The sequence below is a fragment of the Papilio xuthus genome, unplaced genomic scaffold, assembly GCF_000836235.2.
Source record: "Papilio xuthus unplaced genomic scaffold, Pxut_1.1 DF825783.1, whole genome shotgun sequence".
Taxonomy (NCBI): domain Eukaryota; kingdom Metazoa; phylum Arthropoda; class Insecta; order Lepidoptera; family Papilionidae; genus Papilio; species Papilio xuthus.
This window is the reverse complement of record NW_013532866.1, coordinates 3,217,560-3,243,015: the sequence shown is the minus strand read 5'-3', so window position 1 is coordinate 3,243,015 and position 25,456 is coordinate 3,217,560. Positions and strand designations below refer to the sequence as shown.

Sequence of the window (25,456 nt, the reverse complement as noted above, 5' to 3'; positions counted from 1 at the left end):
ATGTACTTAGGGTTGGCAAGGAATTATTTTTATAAAGATACTCATTATACTCAGACATTCTGTGACGACGGTTAAGTTGATAAAGAGTTAAAATTTTATTGACAGACCGTTGGTTTCTGGGAACGAAATCTCTATATAAAACATAGCCTAATCCCTGTCATTATCTTTGACAAAAAAGAGATAACAATATGTTTTAAACAGTGATTTCAGTCTCAGAAATCCAAGGCGAATAAGCTTCAATCCATCATCTACTTCTACGATAAAACACCAAGCAGCAGTAGGATTTTCAAATTGAGCAAAATCCTCCACTTAATTTTATGTATCAAAGATTCTATACAATTAAATTCATATTGAAGACCAAAAATATCACCATAATATTTGTGGCAGCCCTAATGTACCGTGTACTTTTTCTCAGACGGGGTATACGAACCTGGTTTTCGTTGGTCGTTTATTTTTGAGCTACAAAAAAAAATCTCGTCTCGGGCGGTCGGTTCGACTTCGTACATGAGAAACGAGTCTGAGCAAGGGGAAGTGGGGGGGAAGGCTCTGGTTAAAAAACCTTAAATTAAATGCTATATTCGCGATTGCCCCTCTTGTGATGCAATGCACCTGTCATATTATTATTTTTTTTAAAACAATGAGACAAGAAAATCGAGGTTTTGTATTCATAATTCAATGTTGTAATATTACTTCGATGGTTATGATTACTTTATCTTAGTCTACCAACAACATGACCAAGTATTAAATATATTCGTACTAGACCTCGTGGTATTAAAAAAAAGTAGGCTATGCACTTTAAGACATTACTTAGAATCCTTTGGTGCGAACGACGTGCTTCTGTTACAAAGTCCAGCGTCAGAATGATTAGTGAGGGGACATAAACGTCGACACTTTAGTAAGGCTAGTGTTGCGCCAGTACACCGGCACAATGTCAGATTTTTTTCCTAACAGTACTAATTGAAACTGTATATCTCTATTTCATCCAGATCAGTTCGAATCATCTTTAATTACTTAGTAACAAACATCCATACAACTTTCCATCTAAACATTCGCATTTTAGTACGAAGCATGAATTAAGGTGTGCTAGAATCATTACAAATGGCTAATTTCTTGCCTCAATATAAACCTACTTATTAATTATTACCAGATTGAGATTATTGATTGTATCATTTTAATAACCTAAAATATTATAACGGTTTCTCGCTTAAATAATACAATAAAAAACAACACGAATCCGCCATGATTCATGCTGAACGCAACTATCTCATTCTAAACCAGTATTTTATCATGCTATCTCTTTCTATACACTTCACGCGCAATCGCTACATATTTTACTTTTAAATCACATTACGTATTAAAACAATAAAGTTGAAAAACAAAGAATAAAATTAACATCACTTGTGGTTACACAATTATAGCTCAAAAGGTGCCTCTTATTGTGCACTTTTCCTATTAAAACTTCACTAAGCGTCGCCCTTAATGACATATTAATGGTTACATAATTCAAATTACTATTTATTTACACGTTTAGTGTTCTATTTGGCACAAAAACCGCAACAATCCAAATACATCATATATAATTTACAACACTGACTCATACATTAATAAGAAATCCTCGATAGAATGAAATATGATCGCATTGATTGACACATCAAAGCAAAAAAAACAAACAGACGAATAGCGAACCTCCTTTTTAAAGTCGATTAAAAACAAAACAGCGGCCAAGACTAAAGGCGAAAGATCGAATTTTTAACCCTATTTCTGTTACATCCAATTACATGAATGCACATAAGCATATAATAGATTACGAATGGGACAACAATTATTTGAAAAAATCATCATCATCATCTGTGACCTGATGATCAGCTCAGTGCCCGTCACCCTAAGTGTCTAGGCCATAGTCAATGCTGTCTTAGTGAATTGACTTCAAACATAACTTTGAATTTCTCCGCAGATATGTGTAGACATCACGATGTTTTCCTTCACCGTCAGAACATCGAATAAATATAAATATGTAAATCGAAAAACACATTAATACATGACGGGATTCGAACTTAGGACCTGTAGTTTACAAGTCAAGTGCTTAACCCCTGAGCCACCGACTCCGACCGACCGGCTCTTAAATATAAAAAAATATACAAAAAAATTGATTTGCATACAATATTCATCTAAATAGAACAGATTGTAAAAGGCTTAAGTTATACCAAGTAACAGATTTTCATGTTTTCACTTGCGCATAGCAACATGCCTAAATCTAAAAGCATCTGTACAAAACTTTCACCTGAGCGTGGGTTCTTACTATACAGAGAATTAATTCACTTGAATAATACTTGTCTCATGGTTGTCTAGACTTTTGTACTTTCGTTTATTTGTTCAGATGGATGTATTTGTATAAAGATGTATAAAATTATATGTCATACTTATTATTATTCTATATATTGTATTATAGGAAATAACTTTTCTTCCATTAAAAACGAATAAGGGGTCCTTCTATACATCTTTTCTTCTGTTTCCTACCGCGTCTTTAACCATTTACATTATTGCAAACTTACTTTTACCCGCGACATTAAAAATACCAAATAAATAAATATACCCTACGTTACTCAGTGATAACAAAGCTTTCTAATAGCATAAGATTTGTTTTAAATCGGTCCAGTAATTTTTGAGTTTATTAGTTACATAGAAAAGTACAAATCTTTCTTCTTCATAATACTTTAAAATTAAAAAAAAACTAAATTATTAACCTATGTGTGCATCCCAGGCTACAACGACTGTTCTACATCAACGAGATCTATGCAGCCGTTCTGGAGATACCTTCTAACAAACATCCATCCAAACATTCGCATTTTTGATATTAATAAGATAAGAATTATGGATGTCTATATGGCAGTTTACTCGATTACCTCCTTATATTTAAATATCGTATTTATCTAGAATCATAAGACTCAATGTTTTTACAATCTTCCTTATATTAATTGTTGTTTTTCACAATTCAAGGTGAAGCAAATGAGTCATACCATCTCTTTCATCACTATATACGTCAGTGGAATAAGATATACAGTTTGGAAACAATACGGATGATAACGGTCCAGTGCCCGTGCAAGGTTGCATTCACTTAATTTCAACATTTGATATAAAATTATACATTTTTAATCATTTAAATATTAATCTGAGTAATTTACAAATTAAATATAACATTTTTTTTACTGTGAGGCGTATAAAAACTATATTCATGATAATACCTAGCTGTCGCCTCTGACTCTATCTGCGTGGAATTAAAAAAAAAGTTAATAAGTAGCCTATGTATTGTTCCAGACTATGTTCTACATCTGTGCCAAATTTCATAGACATTTGTTAAACCGTTCCAGAGATATCTTCAAACAAACAACCATTCATCTAAACATTCACATTTACAATATTAGTCAGAAGGAAGGAGAAAGATAAATGAAATATTCATTATATTTCATGTCTTTTTTTTAAAATTAAGTCTAAAGAATAGCTTAATAATATTACTATATGTTACATACATACAATAAACTGAATGGAGTCTATTCACGTGTCAGCTTACGACCCATTAAACATAAAGAACTGGATTCGCCATTTTCGGCGTTGGTCATGCGATGTAGCGACGCCGACATATTATAAAAAGAAAGCTCCTGTAAAACGATCTCTCTACCGACCGGTCTCACACGCCGGCAAACTTGCTACATTAAACCTCATTTCCACTTACACATACCAATTTGATTTGACTACTACTTTGACAAGACATGTCACTGGCAATGATTTGTAAAATACCCAAATGTGCAACGTTCGTGAATCATTAGAAATTCAAATTGGCGTCTCTTATTTATCAACATAAGGAACTCTTGGTTAGTGACATGTATCTCAAATAGATATCAGTCACGTAGAGCCGGCCAAGCGACTAATCGTTTAGTGGAAAAAGGGTTTTTATACCTTTGTAACGTATTAAATAAACATTACACCGGTCATTGACTTACAATACGGGTGCCACCTTGTAGATAAAAATGTGAATAATTATACATTGTAAGCTATGTATATATGTAGCCAAACAATTACGTTGAATAAACAGGCCATAAAACGCTAACATTTGGCCGCCATATTAAATATTATGTGATTGTTAGCAACACCTAATAGTATAGAAAATTAAACAGTGGAAGTCAATAATAAAATAAAAAAAATACTCCTACAATGCCCACTTTAAGGTTAACCTTAAAGTGGACTCTATGGTCTATGGCATATTCAGTGTTTCGTGCTCCAGAGGGCCTAGTACGAAAAATTGCGAGGATGTATTCGTAACGTCATCGACAAAATTTGTATCGGGCTTCAAAGTACATCGACAACAACTAATATTATAAATGCGAATGTTTAGATGGATGTTTGTTTGAAGGTATCTCTATAACGGCTGTACGTATCTCGCTGAACTTTGGCTTACATATAAAACGTAGTCTGGAAGAACACATATGCCACAATTAAGATTTTTTTTATTTCGGCGCAGACGAAGTCGCGGACGACAGCTAGTGTTTATAAAATCCATTTGATTGAGTACACTATCTACGTCAGAGCTCGTCTTGTAGCAACAATAACTGTTGTATTAACGGTATATCACAATAGAGAGCGGATTAATTCTATCGAAAAAATTGCAACTAGTGATGTAGTGATATTTTTCATTCCGTTATACAGAGAACACATTTTTAATAGCGTAATGTTATCTACAAGTATATATATTTTTTAGCTGATTGACAAAAACGTTTACATTCTTCAGGCGTATATTATTTAAAAAAAACTTATTCAGTAGCCTATGCGTTTTTCCAGACTCCATCTATACCAAATATCAAACATCGATCCATCTAAACTTTCGCATTCATAATATTAGTAAGATTATGGATTTGTATGTTTGTCAACTCCATGATGGCCTCCTATAGTATAGTATTTCGCTAGTTGAAATTTACGATGATAAATTGAAATTTATATATTTTAGTTTTAACAGTTAAATAAAGTACTAGAACAACATAAAGCAAAACTCATCGCACCGAACGGTATATACTAATTATTTTTGTGTGTCTGTAGGTCAGTCGGTTGCTATAGATCTGCTATCCAGAGCATATCCGATTACTATGATTTACTATAGTTTTACATTCGATTTACAATCAAGTAAAAGTAATTTCCATCTTACTAATATTATAAATGCAAAAGTTATGGATAGATGTTTGTTTGAAGATATCTCCGGAACAACTCAACGGATTTTGATTAAATTTGTCACACATGTAGAACATAGTCTGAAGGAACAGCTAGGGTACTTATTAAGTTATTTTTTAGTCCACCCGAATCAAATCGCGGGCGAAAACTAGTGTGTTATAAAAAAGATAAAGTGCAAATGCATGATAGCGATCACTTTTAAAAGAAAAATGTAACTATGATTACAAAACTAATAAGTTATTCCATTATCGTATCAAACCATCACTAAGTGGTACGTTTAATGACCATTTAACGACTAAGTTTGTCACACATATCTAAATTATCAAAATAACTTTCTTAAATACCAAAAACTATATCACCAGTTTTTGCTGACGGTACACAGTATGGGAATGTTTATGCAAATGACAGGGTGACCTTGAATTCAAATCGGCCATGGACTATTGACAAGCCGCTTTTAAAACCAAATCGTTGGCCTTCGTAAGTTAAATATAGTTCATGTATACAACTTCGCTTAACTGCCAATCAAACTGAATGTAATTATGTAATAACAACCTCGGATTTGCAACGGTTCATTCTTGTATGGGGAGCGGCAGTGCCCCTGTCGAGACTAAGACCTCGTTTCAAAAACTTAAATTGATAGATAGGTTTGTGTATTGTGACATCATATAGTTTAAACGGATTACTCTTCTCGAGTTTTTATTTTTTATAATCTATTACATCAACATCAGCTCACTATACGTCCCCACCTAGGGCCTCGGAGGCTACCCTAAGTTAAGGGTGATTAGACCATAGTCAACCACGCTGGCCAAGTGCGAGTTGGTTGATTTCACACATATCTTTGAATTTCTTCTCAGATATGTGCAGGTTGCATCACGATGTTTTCCTTCATCGTAAAAAACTGAAATCGAAAAACACATTGGTACATGGCGGGATTCGAACCCAGGACCTGCAGATTGCAAGTCAAGTGCTTGACCCCTGAGCCACCGACGCTCTTAACCTATTACACTAAATAAAAAAAAAATCATAACGTATTTTTTAAATTGGACACAATTAAATGAGACAATAAAACAGATTTCACAATGAACCTCACCTTTATTTCCTCATACAGCACATTTCCTGCACATAAAGGCTTCAGCCTACACCGGCCGCGAGGTCTTCCTACGCAATGCTTGTTTCACACGAGGGCAGAACCGTGCAGTACTAACGCATACGTTGAGATAAAATGTACTGTTTTGGCTTCACGTGTTTAAATTGTTTCGGGTGTACGTGTTCTGCCCTCGTGTGAAATCACAACACGTGACTCATATGATTCAGCATTTACGAAACGATTGACCATTCTCTAGCTAATCTCACTCAAAAACTTGTGTAAACTAAAATATATGTCAGTAAATTTTACCGTATTTACAACGTAAGTATGTGTCACCGATAATTCATAAATGCCGTTAGTTTGTAATTTACCTAGAGTTAGAAAATGTAAAGATAAAAAAGGGTTTTGACAGACGGACGGACGGATAACAAAGTGATTCTATAAGAGTTCCATTTTTTCCTATGAGGTACGGAACCCTAAAAAACAGAGAAATTCATTCAATAACTAACGCGTATATTGCATTGCAGAAGTGACATTTTTTTTTAAACGTCTCACATTGTTCGAATAATGTGACATATTTAACCAAAGCTATACAATTCGCCAACATGTAGTAAACTTCTACTTTCGCAAACCACACATCCCGCCTATCCCCTATCACAACAGTTCAATGACCTGAGAGAAACCGCAATAAAGATACGAGGCAGTAAGTTTACTGATTTTCACATTGAAATCACAAAAAATTTAGTAACCGTGGTCCACTGCCTTAAAATATTACTAACAGTCCTAAGTCTTCATTATCTTAGCAACTGTATACTTTCACATAACTTGGCGATATTTAACATCGCAACAGTCGCAAACACAAATTTAGGTGCAGCGGAGAGTAGCAGAATGTGGGGCACTGCGCAGCGCGCTACTCACTTTTAGCCGCCATGATATTTTAATAGAACTATAACAGATATATTGGAGCGTCGGTGGCTCAGTGGTCAAGCACTTGAATTGCAATCTGCAGGTCCTGGGCTCGAATCCCGCCATGTACCAATGTGTTTTTCGATTTCTGATTTACATATGTACATTTATCCGACGTTCTTACGGCGAAGGAAAACATCGTGATGCAACCTGCACATATCTGAGAAGTAATTCAAAGATATGTGTGAAGTCAACCAACCCGCACTTGGCCAGCGTGGTTGACTATGGCCTAATCACCCTTAACTTAGGGTAGGCTCCGAGCCCCTCGGTGGGGACGTATAGTGAGCTGATGATGATGAGATATATTCGCATCCATTTCTTAATATTTAGAGAAAACAGAGATAACAATACTACGATTTTTCATTATTGGAAATGCACTTTAAAAGATAAACAATGCCAACAACGCCTTTTGTAAATACATTTATGACCAACACAGTCGAAGTGTGTGCATAAGATTTAATCGATAAATAGACAATAGTAAATTATTTATATTGAAACAATTCAGTTAAGGAGCACGCAATGGTTACCTCTTTGACCTAGAATTAGTCATCAATTAATTAAATATTTACGTAGTCACTTATTGAATATAATTGGTCTACAATTGATGTGTATTATACTAATTTTTCACATGTAAAAAGCACGGAAACATCTATTTTTATTTAAGTTTTGTCAATACGTAAATTGGTAGTCATTTTTTTGCATAACTAAGGGTTTCCATTGTCAAAATACTTGTATAAAAACATAATGTGATCCTCCATATATTCCCTTTAAAAAGTAGCGACAACAGACTAAAAATATTTTTTTTAAATTTTATTAAATATAGTTTTAATGTTCGTTAATTTAGCTAATCTTACTTTTAAATGCGAATGTTTGGATGGATGAATGGATGTTTGAACGGCGAAAAGGATTTGATGAAATTTGGCACACTTGTAGACATCATCTGGAATAACACATAGGCTTCAGGAGTCGCAGGCGACAGCATGTATGAGAATACGCTTAAATGGACATTACACATTTGAGGTTATAAATAAAATTTTAATAATAAACAAGTGAAAGTGACATTAATTATCTGTATCGTCTGAACGGAGACTGCAAAAGTGATAGTTGATTAAACTACCATAAAATTCGCGACCCACAAACAGAAACGATCGATTTTGTCTTATAAAATGTTCAACGTATTTTAATAAAAGTAATAAAAAATCGACTTACAACTGGAAAGTTGTTAGATTTAATAGTTTGGTATTCACTTTCATTTCCGCAAGACATGAAAAGTTACAAAGTCAAAAAAATCCAACCAATATCATAATGCAAGCAAAGATCTTAGTATCCTTTAGTTTCCGATACCACATATCCTTAAATCTCCATGTAACAAATATTATTATCTCAGTTTTGTCAAACATAATGACAGAGAAGAGGATATGTTTTATACAGAGATTTTAGTCTCAAAAACTTAACACAGGTTAATTCTAAACTAAGACTAAACTAAGCCCCTAAGAGTGCAGGCGCGCAATGAGCGACGGGCCGCGTCCGCGAAATAATACCAGTACCACTCATCCTGATGAAGGGCCCCCGATGGGCTCGCAACTAGTCGGTGTCGCCACCGGACGAATATACGTGAGTGTTTAGCCGTTTTATATAAGTGTAGTATAATGTCTCACGAAAGTTTGAATTATTTAATAGGTTAATTCTAATATCCTGCATATTTTTACCTTACAAAGTACTATAATTACGCTGGTTTATCGGAACAGTATAGCATCAGTGCTATCTTCGCTTATCATTATCTGATAACAGAGTGATAACGAGTGATAGTGTCCACAATAAACGGCCCACTGCTATTCCCTACATATATTGTATTGAGAAAATGGCCGCTAAAGTAATCGTGCACTGCAGAGAATTGTTACACATATTGTCATTGATCTCTCTGAAATTTGGCATAGATGTAGAACATAGTCTGGAAGAACACATAGGCTAAGTTTTTTTTTATTAATTCCGAGCGAACGTAGTCCATGGCGATAACAAGTCTATAATTGGATTAGTTTGCAAATATATTTGTCGTAATAAAAAAACAAAGATATGATTTTGTAAAGGTGTTTAGACACTGTGTTTTTCTCTCATGTGTTATGACTTTCATAATTAGACACGTCGCAATAGTAATTACGTTATTCAAACTATAAACTAATTTACGTAACATTCATGTGAACATCCACCCAGTTTCATATTAAAGGCATCATCATTGAAACAAAATATTACGAAAGACAAAACACGTAAAGTCGGTCAAAAGTTTTACGCCAATGCATTTTATGTTATTTTTATAGTTATTTATATAATAATATTAAACATAACTGTATATTTTCGAACATAATGGGATGGAAAGTAACCTTGTAAGCAGAATAGCAATTGCAGACGGGAGTTAAACGATCAAATTTTCTGTTAAATTTGTTTGATTAAGATTACAATAATGGTGAATACCATTATGTCCTAAACTATGAAATAATAACACCAATATTAACATATATTATTCTACTATTTATTGGATGAAGATAGTCAAGATATATAGTAAAACTAGCTGGCGTCCTCTACTCCGTCCGCGTAGGATTAATAGACAGTAGCCGTTTCTCACACCTACTAAATCGATCAAGAATTTTAAATTTAAAATACATTTTATTACACATAAATCTAATTATACACTAATTAATATTGCCATCCCTTTCAATCTCGTTAAAATAAAAAAGATACACTTATTTTAGACTAGCTGTCGCACGCGACTCCCGCGCGGAATTTAAAAAAAGGATATGTGTTCTTCCAGACAATGTTCTTTATGCCAAATTTCATCGAGAACCGTTTGGGCGTTCTAGAGATACCGTTATAGAGTTCTAAACAAACATCCATCCATCCAAACATTCGCATTTATATTATTAGTAAGATAACTTGTGTAACCAAGTCAGAATGTGTTACATCACACGTATGTAAAATAGCTTGGAACAATTGAATTCTGCGCTTTATATGTCAGAATGACGTTAATGGAATGACATTACCAACATACGAAATAATTATTGTAACCATTCCTATTCCTTCCTACACAAGTACAAAACATATGGCATCCCTTTCCATTTTCTTTGATAAAACAGAGACAAGAATACAAAGCCTAACCATCAATGTCAGTATTCCATTGTCTCACCGGACCAGCTATCGCTTGTAAAGTAAACTCGCAGACCTGTCGTCCGCGACATACGAAACGTTTTAATTAGGTATCCAGGGACGTGATATAACAAGATTACTTATTTACATATATGCAGGCAGTGACTATATTTCCATTGTACTACATTTATCTTACGAGATTGAATGAAATTGTGAATGGGTTTCCGAGACTAAATCATCATCATCAGCTCACTATACGTCCACGCCGAGGGCCTTTCGAAGCCTTCTCTAAGTTAAGGGTGATTAGGCTATAGTCAACGGAATTTCTCCTAAGATATGTGCAGGTTGGATCACGATGTTTTCCTTCACCGTAAGAATGTCGGATAAATGTACATATGTAAATCGGAAATCGAAAAACACATTGGTACATGGCGGGATTCGAACCCAGGACCTGCAGATTGCAAGTCAAGTGCTTGACTAATGAGCCATCGACGCTCAATATCTTTGATAAATCAGAGATAACAATATATTTATACAAAGATATTGTTCTCAGAAACCAACGATGATTGAATGAATTAAATGACTCCTTACAGATAATATTGTCAGTAAAACGTTAACTTTTATCAAACACTGATATTAAACAATACCAGAAACCATGATCATGCGTAGAAATCCTTAACGCAATCTTGTCAAATAAACATTTTTATCTTACAAGTTTCTGGCTAAGTCAAGAATTTCAGTCAAGTTGAATTTTAATTCCACCGTCAGTCATTTGTGGCTTACTAGTGCTGGCCTAGTGCATCTAATTGGGTCACAGTCGCCGCAAACGGTGTGACAGAGTGACATCCAGCGCTTTTCTCTCGCGACATGAATAGCTGACAAAGATGGCGGCTCTCAATGGCCATGGACGACGTGAAAGCGGGTTTTGTAAACTTTTTAACTATTCAGGATCCCACCATCGCTTAGAGATGCAAGTTCTTTACGAAAAAAAGATGCTCAATATTAAAAAAAATCGTTAAATTTGAATGATTTTTTTAATTTGAATGGAATCTCCTGAACGGGTTTACGGATCTTGATGAAATTTAGCACAAATGTAGAACGTAGTCTGTAGGAATATATAGGCTACTAATTAAGTTTTTTTTTAATTCCGCGCGGACAGAGTCGTGGGCGACAGATAATATTATTATAATTGTAACAAATCTTAGCATGTCTTAATTTATTCGCGATTGAAGTAACATCGTTCGAAAATCAGTAGTCAGGTTCTCAAGTATCAAACCCATAAAATAATTATTAAGATAAAATTAGACCTGCTAAATACATGACCACATTTAGCAATTAGTTCAATTATTTACATCCGTTTCGTTAATTTAGTCGAATTAAAAATTCTAATGTATGGGCGGTGGATATTGTCATGTTTCTAATCTGAAACGCGAGAAATCGGAGTTATTAACTAAAACCTCTGTATAAAACATATCCTCATTCCTATCATTATCTTTGACAAAACAGAGATAACAATATATTTTAAACAAAGAATTTGGTCTCGGAAACCGACGGTCAGTCACAGGTCGACCTCTACTAGTGACATTAAGAAATAATTAATTTCAATTATTTTATCTACAAATAATTCTGATGTCAATTCTCTGTAAAGTGTATACCGCTCTCTTTCGCACAACCTAAACATTGCATTGTCTCTCTCTTTTGCGTAACTAAAATGCGTTTCAACGTGACGCGACCTTGAAAGTTCAATGTCCATCTTTATTCCATTATTAACGCGATGACCAATTCACTTAAAGGATATTTAATATAGATTTAAATTTAGCACATACTAGCAGACAGATGGCGTATCAAATAAATACCCACGCAATATTAAATCAAGTTTCTAAATCGACGATTTACTGGCAACACGATTTACAATTGAACCAAACACTATCGCGTCCTTATTCGCCAAACAAAACAATTGATATTTGGTAGTTGTAAAACATGTTTGTATCATACTATTATGCACCTTATTCTTTATACTTATAGAGTGTAATTTCATTTGTTGTTTTAATATTAGATTTGTAATCTCTCAACACTTGTCTTATATCGCGTCGTTAATGTTATCGTGTTGATAACGCGCGATAACAGCGCCCTCTCGCGGTGATGTCACCCGCCATGCAGCGTCGCACGCTTTCTATGATTTTTGTACGTTTTAGAAAACTAATTCTTCATTCATTTCTTACCTTATTTGTCATATATTACCACCCCACTCACAGACGTAAAGTGGTCACGATAACTTAGATTATTCACTAACTCTAGTCTCCCTTAGCATCTAGTTACAAAGTCCGATTTCAGCAGTTAGCCTTGATTTTATTAGTAAGATAAATTATAAAAGAAGAGTGTGGATTATGCCTTAAATTTATTCTACTGTTTACCCACAGCTTAACCCTTCAACTAGTAGAAGCAATTTTGTGTCTCGGAAAAAAAACTCGTTTTTTTGTTTATTGTGGGTACTTTAATAACTTTTATTAAAGAAAAAAAAACAATCATATTTAGTGGAATAAAAAAACGTAAGGTGGCAATATCCTTATGACATCCAACACCAGTATGACCTCTGTTAAATTCTGTTCATGGATTTTCCTCTTGCAGTTTTAAGGTATTGGTGCTACAAAGTGGAAAAAATCATAAAGATTGCACACATTGCCACCACCAGTAAAAGGGGACACAGATTGTTTAACCAACATTTTTAACCATATATCAACGCTTATAAATCTTACTCGTAACCCGCGTACAGATGCAAAAACTGTTTACGTGTAACTATGAAACCGATCAGACTTTCATTTGTCTATCACGTCAACATGCCTTATGCATAATGACACTTTCCATACAACACGCGTGTGTCATTTAATATCCAAACTAATACAAAGAAAAGAAATATAGATTTCGGTCTGTCTGTCTTGTCTTGTTCATCTGTTCGTCAATACGCGTTTGTTCCGAGTAATCTTTAAAACGGCTGAACTTATTTTACCGGGACTTTAACTAGAAGATAAGCTATGTCTATGAGAGCAACTTAATCTATTTTTTCTTAACTTCGCGATAAAGAATTCGCGGACGTTAGTGTAAAATAAAATTTACGAGTTTCATAAAAAGATTAAACAAAAATCTCTTTTCTCAATATTAAAAAAAATCATTTACAAAATTTATAATATCCTAGTCATTTTAAATTATAAAATTCATTATTTTAATAGAAAATCCGTGTACGAGTCTAATTGGTCGATAAACGTTCACTAACTTGTGCGTATCTGATCAATTTTGTAACCACTACCGTATAAATGCAATTTCAACTCTATCACAAAGACATAGAACTGCATTTTGCTATACAATAACATTCACCTGCATTTAAAAAATTCACAATAAACCTTACAATAGTCAATAGACATGAATAATAAAAACTCAGGTAGGAAACTCGATTCCTTTGCGAACATAAAATCTTCAAAGATTAAAAAAAAAACTCGTCCTGTACCGGATTTGTAGTAAAAGAATAAAATATACGAATTAATCTTTTAGAGTCTTAATCCATGAACTCTGATTTTTAATAACCTTATCGTAATTTTCCTTTGCCCGAGATATATTGCCATCTCACTCATATAACTTGAAATTAATGAGTTAGCAATATATTCTTACACTTGTATTTAGACAGTGAAAACCCACGTAATTACACGAAAAATACAGAGCAATTACCGAAACGAAGTAATAAAACTAGCAAATAATTGCAAAATATATGGACATAGGAAACGTGAGACAACGATAAAGAGTAAACATTGTTACATAGTCTCACATATATATATATATATATATTCGCGGACGCGGCCCGTCGCTCACTGAAATAATACCAGTACCACTCATCCTGATGAAGCGCCCCCGATGGGCTCGAAGCTAGTCGGTGCCGCCACCGGACGTATATACGTGAGTGTTTAGCCGTGTTTATATATCAGTTTAATATAATGTCTCACGAAAGTTTGAATAATTTAATAGCAATAAGGCAATTCCTAGTTTAACTATCCTATCCTGGCTTAGCTTGTATAGCCTAGCTTAGCTTAGCTACAATGTACTATGAAATAGAGTGTAAATAATTCTCGTTGTTTCAAGCACCACGGAGCGTATTCAGGTCCAACCGCAATCGAGCAAATATTACAAATTCCAGACAGGTTACAAGCCACAAAGCGACAATGAAAACGACCTTAAATTTATTCAAATTATGAACGTAGGTTTTTAAATTACATTCGATCTGAAAGTTAATTAATTGGAAGCACAATTTTTTTGTTCATTAACACAATGTAACCTTTTTTTTATTCATTTATTTATTTAATAGAAAACCTACATTACAAGGACGTGCACGGAATATACTTCTATGCATACTTAAACTGTGCCTTAAACACAATAATATTATGCCAATAAGTATAATCTTAGTTTAATTCGATAAACAACCTTTAGTCGGCGGTAAACAAACATTTTGTCAAATTTGTTTTATATATATGCCAAGCATTGCCAAATACGTCAAACCAAGTCTTATACTACGAAACACTTTTGTCAAACACTTAAAATTTGACCTTTTATTTTACCAGTTTTTAATTCTACAAACAAAACGACATCGGGCAACAGTAATTACCACAGGCTGTTGCAACGCCGGATATCAAGGTCCAATTGTTGCCAGTTTCACTGCAAACAAAACCTCCCAACCTCGCCGAGTGCCAACCGGAGCGTACATCAAGCGTAAACATAAAGAAAACCATTGTTTCTTAAACTGATTCACAACGACAAATAAAAAAAAAAACAATTAAAAAGTCACCAAAGCAACGGAAATCTATTTACAACCTCAAACCTATATCCCGGGGCATTTCAAATATGTCCATATCATATTATACAATGTAGTTAAATTTGGCATTAAATATATGATGAATAATACAGCACAAAAACTCTCCTCCAACACTACTCCATAAAATGATTTGTATTATGTCGGATGTCGAAACAATTATGTTAGCAAATAAAAATTCAGAGAAGTGGATGACTCAAAAAGAAGGCTTGCGATGCGATTTCACGAACGTTTTCAATTGCAGCTAAATCAACACACAAAAATAGGTTATATAAAGATAGCGATGCAGATAAGACACTTCAAGGCGTCTTTTCACCCGATCAAGGTAAGTGACCTTTCCGTCGTATAAAATCTTAGCAAAACCACTATTACATCGACTATAGATCCACAGGTTATTAACAGAACCACCGGAGCGAGGCACAACGGTATTAAAATCCAGAAGAGATTCACTCTCACAAATAACATCCAAACTGAAATCCTTTGCGTACACTTCACTTGCACTTCAACGTTTAAACTATCACATCACTTTATTCTTTATAACAATAAATTAATACGTTAAATTAACGCGCACGTCTGTGCCGTGCGACGTCAGAGAGGCGACTGAGGCAGTAGCGGTGCGCGCGCGCCGCCCCCTCGCCGGTTTATCAGCCTTCGAGGGGAAAGGGGCAGGAGGGGGGAGGCAGAAAGAATAGTCTACACATGACGAAGAGATAAGTGACTGAAAAACTTTTCGTAAAACAATCTCACATATCGTTCAAAAACGTCTCCTTTTAATGTGATATACAATGGTCACCAAGGTGATGATTAAATGGTCACTAAGGGGCACTCTTGGTACAGATTAAGTATAAGTCACTAACAAATTGCTTGATTAAAGATTAAAAAACTATGTAAACTAAAAATCTATAGCGTAAAGAGAAATGTATGAATATTTTTAAAATAAAATATATATAAAAATCAATTGCTGTTCGTTAGTCTCGCTAAAACTCGAGAACAGCTAAACGGATTAATCTTATCTCGGTCTTGAAATGTTTGTGGAGGTCTAGGGAAGGTTTAAAAGGTGAGAAAAATTCGAATAATAGGCGGAAACTAAATAAGTTTTTTTTTCATTCCACGCGGACAGAGTCGCGGGCGACAGCTAGTCTCACATATAAAATTCTCATGTCACAATGTTAGTTACTATGCTCCTCGGAAACGGCTTGACCGATTTTTATGAAATTTTATATGAATATTCAGTAGGTCTAAGTATCTGCTATGTATTTATCCGCGCGGACGTAGTCGAGGGCGACAGCTAGTATCTTAAAATATACCTAGACATATAGATTTATGCAAAATATATTATGGTAAACAAGCAGCGAAGTAATTCAAGAGATGTAAAATTATTTGTAGAATACGTTATACATTTTGATGAGCCCTAATAGAATTTAAATGTTAATGGGAAATAATACTCCTGCAAAATTTGATTCGAACTATACCTGCTTTAATAGGTAAGTAAGGAATTTGAATGCTTTGCGATCTATTTCCACTACCAACATATCCATATAAAATATTTATTGCCATCTCATTTTTCTCGTAGAGAATGTTAAAAACGACAATATCTATCTCTCTCTCATCTACTATACTATAGCGAATCGATGTCACAAATGATTCGCAGCGGAACTGAAAGCAGAGGTTAGGTGAATGGTCCCCTGGTCACGTGACCGTAGCGGTAGCTCGTCTCCATTCGCAACCTACGACACGACACGTCAAAAATATGATTTGGTACATAAATATATATTTTTTAAAGCATATGTAACAATAGATAATTTTTTACTCAATGCTTTATCACAATCTACCAATTGACTTTTAAAAATAAATTAAACTATGTTGTAACACTAGTAAAAAAATAATCTATCTCATTTTTGTCAATAAAAATGGGAGGAATTAAAAGATGATTTTATCCAAATATTACTGTAGCAAAAATCCACAGTCAATGTTAAATACCTACAAAGAAGCAACACGTGTAACCAAAACCATGTCGTATCGTGCCGTCGCACAATGGAGACGCGGGCGACAACCGGAGTGAGTCACCGGAGGCTGCAGCGCGTGTAATGACATACCGCAGTGGCGAAGCAACGCGCACACGCATGCGACATGCCACAAATACAATGTATCTACATATATTAAATATGTACAGTCAGCTGCATAAATATGTATACAATTACAAAGTTTTGGAAACTAGTACAGGCCTTTGGTTTTCAAATAATGTACACACATATGAAGATATTGCTGTTAACATAGATTTATACGTTATTTTTGGCATCGAAGACTTGCTGTAAGAATGTCTAAAGTTTTAAAATTGTATACATAATTTTGCAGCTGCCTGTACGCAGTGCAACTATGCTCTCCATCACGTTTATAAACGTCTCGTTAAAACAAGACAATGGACGACATTATAAATTACGAAAACATTCTTGCCTAGGAGACAGAGACTAGTTAGTCACTACTAGACTACATCCCCTTCCCAATTTTTCCACTTGACTAATACGTATGTCTATGGGCAACGGTCACTTCGCTATTTCAGCGATTTCAGGTGGCCGCTCGCTCGTTTGCCACCTTCTATTTAAAAAAAAAAATATGGTCACCTTGAGTTATAAAAAATTAAATTATGCCAGTTCTGATATGAGTAAATTTGAGCAAAAATAATAATTTCCATTCAAAATTTTGTCGGCTCGCAATTATGTTTGAGATGCTACACATTGTTTCAGACTGTAAAAGGATATGAGGAGGGACAATCTTTTAGTAACCTAAATGATTCTGAGTACCACATTATCACTCAAAATGCTTACTTAAAAGGAAAACTTTAAAATACGAAAATATATTTCATACCTTAAAGAAAGTCAGAATCTCATTGTTAATAAAATAAAAATGGCTCGCATTTGTTCTTTTATTCTCTGCTCTCTGTTATTTTAGTGCTGTCCATTAATTTCGAAAGTACTAGAATAATTTTGAATAATTATGCAACGCTTTCTACGTATAAAAAACCGAAAATCGTAAAATAACCGACATATAACAAATGGAATTAATTCAAAATCTCGCTGAAAACATGATAAAACACATCTACAAAATTTTAGGGGGGATAAAAATTTTACATAAGTGTTTCAACAATAAAACCCCATGGCTACATTTAAAAGACAGACACTAGTCGTCTAATCTAACTAATACTATTATATAAATGTAAATGTTTAGTGTGTATGGATGGATGTTTGTTTGAAGGTATCTCTAGAACGGTTGCATGGATCTAGCTGAAATTTGGCATAAATGTAGAACATAGTCTGGAAGAACACATAGGCTACTTTTTATAACCCAGCGCGGAAGGAGTCGCGTGCTACAGCTAGTACATGATATGTGTAAAAATCATTGGTAAATAATTACATATGTAGCGTAAAACATCGATATCGACATTATATCGATAAACATAATCAGGCACGCCACTATTTAACGGCCTCATTTAAAGTCGGCCAGCGTTAACCGCACAATAGACGTTTGCATTATCCGATACTCTCCAGTACGGTTGTGTAATTAGTCGCCTCGCCCAATGGGCGACCATTAGTGGGTTCGTGCCGTGGGCGCTGTCCAAATAGACCTATGGTAATAGGCATATGTGGGCGCCAGATAAGGTGCTTCTAATTTTATTGCTATACTATACAAAATAATTACTACGTCCAATGGGGATGCTTGTTCGAGGTCATAATTATAATACAACCGAATTAAGATAAAAAATGATTTATATTTTTCATAAGCTAAACAAGAAATATATAAAGATATTATTACGACCAACAATAAAATGTAAGAAAAATCATTCTACAGTTTTCCCATACAAACAACTACCAACAAAACAATCTAGAAATCAAAACGAAATGTTCTACTAACTAAAAAAAAGAAATCTTTTAATTACAAAGAACGCAGACATTTTCTTAAAAAAATGAAATAAAACATTTATTCATAAATAGTAGAATACTACAGCTATACTACAGCACAAAAAGGACGTCTCAAAACCTCACTATTTCACCTCAAGTATGCTTAAAACACGACACAGCGTACACTACATAGGCAGTGCACCTGTTTATATTTACTTAACACAGAGCGAGTAGTACCAAGCTCCGCAAAATGTCGCATAATTATACAAACATTGCGTTTTAAAGCGGTGTAGGTACCAAATTCTTACATATAAGATTGGTGGGCTACATTTTTTTTTATATCATAAGGTGGCAAACAAGCGAGCGGCCACCTGTAATCGCTGAAATAGCGAAGTGACCGTTGCCCATAGACATACGCAATTGCATATGCGTTGCCTACCTTTAATCGACGGAGGAGAGGATGCACAGAAAGAAAATGTCCCTTTCCATCATCATCAGCTTACTATACGTCCCCACTGAGGGGTTCAGAGCTTACCCTAAGATATGTAAGTAGGTCATAGTCATCCACGCTTGCTCAGTGCGGGTTGACTTCAAATATATCTTTGAATTTCTTCACTGATATGTTCAGGTTGCATCACGATGTTTTCCTTTACAGTAAGATCATTGGATAAATATACTTATAAAATATAACTATAATTGAATTACTATAATATGATTTTAAAGTCGCATATAAATTAACTTATTACACAATAATATAATTATCTGTTTTTCCAAAAATGGATCGATGTATTAAAATTATATTCATATTTAACCATTTCAAAATAAACCTTATACCCCTCGAATTACGTGTCACATTAGTTTGAAAAATAAACAATTGATAATCACGAAAAAATTACATGGTACGGGCTATTTCTTGTAAGTACATTTAAAAATAAACTCTATCTCATTCACACAAGATTGATTATAACTAAGCTATCCAAAATCGCAGAATATGGATCAAGATCACGCTTTCAGTTCGTTGACCTCGTACTTTAAATTAAGTGAGAAAAATATTTTATAACAATTTACCCGAAGTGTATCGAACGAACAATAATTATTTTATTTAATTATTTTAATTACATCATCTCATATATCAAAAATACTTAAAAATCATAAAGTCAAAATAATTATAAAGTTGTTAATGGCTCTGCAACAAAAATTTAAGAATGTATAGTAAAAAAACACCAATACTTGACAAGTTTTTAATTTTAGCTACTAGTGCTGCCATCTAGTGTCAAAGATAAACACTAAATGTTGCAAAGTATGCAAATATAAGTTCCGACTAAATAAACCGCATGATAATAAAGCACAATACTTTACATCGCTTTATTAATTCACTGAAACAAAAAAACCAATGATTTTTAATTTATCATGAATTTAAAAATGTAATGATAATCGCAAGTATGGAGCTATTCGCCGCTAGATGGCGGAGTATGTACTTTCATAGACCTGTCAAAGTGGTATTTACTTTAATTTCCTTTACATGGATGCTAAGGTTATCTGTTATTTACAATATGTAGGCTTTAATTAGAACAAAGAATACATTAACACGTGTTAAGAATAACTTAGGTAAGTAAAAATATAAACACTCATTTAACTTACATACAATATATGTGAAAAATTTAAAATACTTAAACTAAACTCTTACTTTGTATGTTTGAATGTATTTCCAAAAGCACTTCCCCTTTATTTACAGATACATAAGACCAACCTGCACTTGGCCAGCGTGGTTGACTATGGCCTAGTCCCCTCTAACTTATGGTAGACTCCTAGCCCCTCAGTGGAGACGTATAGTGAGCTGACAATGACACAAAAGTCACTATGTTATCAACAAATATGTTTCTATAAAAATCTAGACGATTAACAAGTATTTATTTAATAGCTAAAGGCAACATTGAAGAGTACAAAACAGATGTTATTTTAAAATGTATTTAGTTTTAGATTACTCAGATGTATGACAGATTTACCTACCATTAGTCAGACAGGAAAAAACTTAGACCGGACGTTGTAACCAATGTTTATATAACTTTACCAAGTAATTAATATAATTATTAGAATTATACAAATTAAATAAATGTAAAATTTGTCAAGTTTGATTTATTAAATAAAAATAGTACCTATAAACAAAAGTTAAAAAAAAACATAAAAAAACCTTCTAAAAGTAAACAAAAATGATAACGCAGTAACAACATTTTTTTTTTCAATATTACAAAATTAAAAAAAAAATCGTAGTACAACGCACCTAGACGTACGTAGGCAAACATAAAATGAGAGTTGCTGAACTTAACCTGTTTTTCAAACCTGTTCGATGCAAAACATAGCTCTGGCAATTTTTACTTTTTATCCTAGATCGGACAAGACTTTCTAATCTATTGTGATTTGTGGTCGAGACTGTAAAACGTAAAAAAAAATCTACAGAACATAGACAAAACTGACAACGAGACAAAGAAATCCATTCAAGTTTTGTCTCTTCTATATAAAAAAAAAACATGGTAACTGATTATTTGTATATTGATAAAATTGTCTTTCTCCTTATGTAAATTGACTTAACCCGGTATGTGTTGTAATGCCAAATATCTTCTGTACACCTTTAGTGTACATTTCTCTCTCTAAATCAACACTAAAACTACCCCTAAGTAATGAAGTGAAGTAAGAAGTACTGCTAAATCCTTAATATATTTTTGTTTTGTCCTTGACTCAACTTCCCTATTGTTTAGTAAAAAATTGTATTTGTCTATTTCCTGTACAAAACGACCACTTATCGGCGCCTGATAAAAAACGCTATCACAATGATAACAGTTCCCTGGGAGATGATATCTACAGATCTCGTTCGGCTTGCGGTTAGGGTTGTCACTTTGATGCAGCCCTAAGATAAGTGACAGCCCTAAACACAAACGTGGCAATCCAAAGAGGTTTGATAATGCCTTAAAATCAAGTGGTGTATTATAGCGTACCAATCAACCACCTTACTTAACATCAGGTTGAATCGCGTTTAATCGCTAGTTAATCTTACTAATATTATAAATGCAAGGATGGATGTTTGTTTGAAGGTATCTCCGGAATAACTATTCTCAAAGAACAAATAGGCTGCTATATTTTTTTTTAATTCAAACCGGACGGAGTCGCGAGCGATACCTGATTTCCTTATAAAAAACAATTGGACATAGTTCCGTTCCGTCATCCGACAAGGAGTTCGCTGCTATTAGTTGTCAATGTTTGAGACTATGTTTATTAAATTGGCAGCCCTACTAGTGCCTCTTATTTGTTCTCGGTCGCCGGTTATGCTGTGACGTCACCACAACGTCTATGTCGTATTTGTTTACGAATTACGAGTTAAATCATTAACACTTAGTACATTTTCACCGAACGAAGTACGGCAAAGTCTTTATAAGACTATACTACATTAGTAGTTGGGAACACAAGATCGCTTTGTTCAAATATTTCAAATAGCAGTTGCCCACGACTTCGTCCGCGCGATATTTTGTATGTTAAAAGGTCTCACCAGAACATCTGCATGGATCTCTTTGAAATTTGGCATAGATGTAGAACAATATCTCGCAGAACATATACGTAACTAATTAAGTTTTTTTTTAATTATGCGATGAAGGAATCGCGGACAGCTACTGTATCACAAAATCGACTCGACTATAAATATAAATGCAGAACATCTCTAAAATGTATATAATTACATCACAAATTGATGAGCAAACTATAAATAAAGGTGCATACACACGCGCGGCCAGATTTAGAGCACGTGGGCCGACAGCACAAACGGTTTGTTTATAATTTCAACTAACGTGTGCCTACGAGATTTTCTTGCATCATGTGCACACGAGATTAATATTAAAGTATAAAAGTTTTAAAACGGACTGGAAAAATAGGTATTTTATGACCTAAATGGCGTCAAGTAATAATAATAATAATAATAATAGGTGACAGAGCTAAACATCTACACGAATAGTATCTACTTCTTACTGTCCATCTGTGTGTCTGAAAGTTTGCGTTTGTTCCGGAATTTTTTTTAATTCCTCGCTGAAGGAGTCTCGGGCAACCGTTAGTTTTATTATTTACTTAGAAAATATCGCATTCAGAGTCCTAAAGACCTTTAATGTAAACTTACTATGTGAAATCTACACTAAGTTTTTCTCTTAGCGATCACTTAGGAACTTTGAGTGCAGTAATGAAACACTTATTTTTGTAATGAGGTAAAGCGACGCATTCAGCGTGCGTGATTCCACGTTCACACGGAAGGGAAAATAAATTCGCCGTCGCTTCCTCTTTTGGCATATTTTACGATTTTATACTAATAACATAATTTGTGGTTAAAAAAATTCTAATACAATGATAACCGTGTCTTAACACTTTCAATGCCACTATAATTGTCACGTACTAAAATGAACTGTTCCTTGAGCACTGAAAGTTTAAAATAAATAATCTTTTACCATATAATTTTTTTTTTCGAAACGTTAGTTAGTTAATAATAAGGTCCAAGATCTCAGTTCTTGTTTGTGCTTGTCCATTTGGCTTATGAAATTATTAGCTGTCGCCCGCAACTTTGGACGGAATTAGGAAAAAACTTAAAGTAGCATATATGTTCAAAAAACGTCCATCCATCCAAACATTCGCGTTTATAACATTAGTAAGAAGTAAGATTCGTAAGATAGTAAGATTCGTAAGATAGTAACATCTATATATATAAAAGAAAGTAGTGTTAGTTACACTATTTATAACTCAAAAACGGCTTTACCGACATGGCTGAAAATTGTTGAGGAGGTTACTTAGAGCCAGGATACGGACATAGAATACTATTTATTAATTCTTTGTTTTCGAATTTATGCCTTGAAGAGCTGCTTTTTATTTAACTTACTAATATTATAAATGCGAATGTTTAGATGGATGTGATATGGATGGACGGATGGGGTGGGCGGAGTCGCGGGCGACAGCTAGTTTATATTAGTAAGATGAATTAAAACCTACGACAACATTTTGCAGTCCGTACCATTAACAAATAACAATGGTCATTTAATGATAAGTTGACTATTTTTCTGAATCATTAAATGATTCATTGTAAATTTTCCTCCTATTGTTTATACAATGGACATGAACACATATTCCATAGAATTTCAATCAGATAACTAAGACATAGTGAATGCTGTTTGCACCAAATTAGGCAATGTTTAGTATCACAATATGTTAAGATGTAAAATAGAATGGCTACAAAATTAGTAGATCAAAGAAAGCACGGATATATTGTGTGTACAAGGCTTTTTTATGCCGGTTAAGAATACGAGTGTATTGTACGTTTCCACCGCCGAAACACGTATAAGAACTTATCAATACTTCGACAGCGGATATCCACAGTTATAGGTTTTCCGTGTACAAGCTACCAAAGTAGGCCAATCCACTACTCAATTGTTAGTTTTAATTAGATTAAACTACATGGCTTACAAAACTATCTTACAATCGAAGTATTAAGAAAAAAAAAACAAGTTTTTTTTGTCAATAACCAAACAAATAGATGGAACTTTGTACATCATCAGCTCACTATAAGTCCACTGAGGGGCTCAGAGCCTACTCTAAGTTAAGTGACTAGGCCATAGTCAACCACGCCAGCCCAGAGACTTCACACATCTCTTTGAAATTCTTCTGATATATGTGCAAGTGTCATCACGATGTTTTCCTTCATCGTTAGACTGTCGGATAAATGTTTTTTGGACAAAATTCCTTTATATTTCCATGTTATATAAAACTGAGGACTCAACTTGTTCCACGTGAATATCTCGATAGTGCGTACATTGTGTATTACATTTTTATTTACGCTAAGTTAAGCATAACTTAAAAGCAATGTTTTCTGCTCAACCAATCGTCAGAGCCGATGCTTGTTCAAACTGATTGAAGATCAAAGGATACCGAACACGAATATTCAGTAAATAGAATTCTAACAGTTTTCCACTGGAGAAACACATACAAAAATATATTGTTTGAATATATTCACATGTTGGAAACACAAGTTATATGCAGGACTGAATACGTAGTGCGACACATATCTTAGTCATGTTTGGCACAGTTATCTTGATCAGTTTTGTCATAGAAAATTAGACCAAAGACATGTCTATAGTTTTAACACAAGGATCTCATGACATTGTGTCATTAACGGAATAAACAGAAGGGGAAAATATCCACTCCCTGTCCGTCTTTTCCTGCGTCGATTATACGTGAACGGTCACTTCGCTATAGCGGTGAATTCAACTGGCCGCTTGC

At 34.1% G+C, this 25,456-nt stretch overlaps 1 protein-coding gene across 10 annotated transcripts in view; it reads right to left on the bottom strand.

Moving 5' to 3' along the window:
* Positions 1-25,456, bottom strand: part of par-1 — a 131,927-nt gene that overhangs the window by 45,575 nt on the left and 60,896 nt on the right. For 5 of the 10 annotated variants that reach the window (XM_013323051.1, XM_013323055.1, XM_013323057.1 and 2 more), the window contains exon 1: positions 15,633-15,853. The exons of 3 other annotated variants lie outside the window; for them this stretch is intronic. The gene's annotated coding sequence lies outside the window, so the exon portion shown is untranslated. Of the gene's footprint in view, positions 1-15,594; positions 15,854-25,456 lie in introns of those variants that run through there. 2 more of the 10 variants (XM_013323052.1, XM_013323053.1) reach the window with 2 other exon arrangements.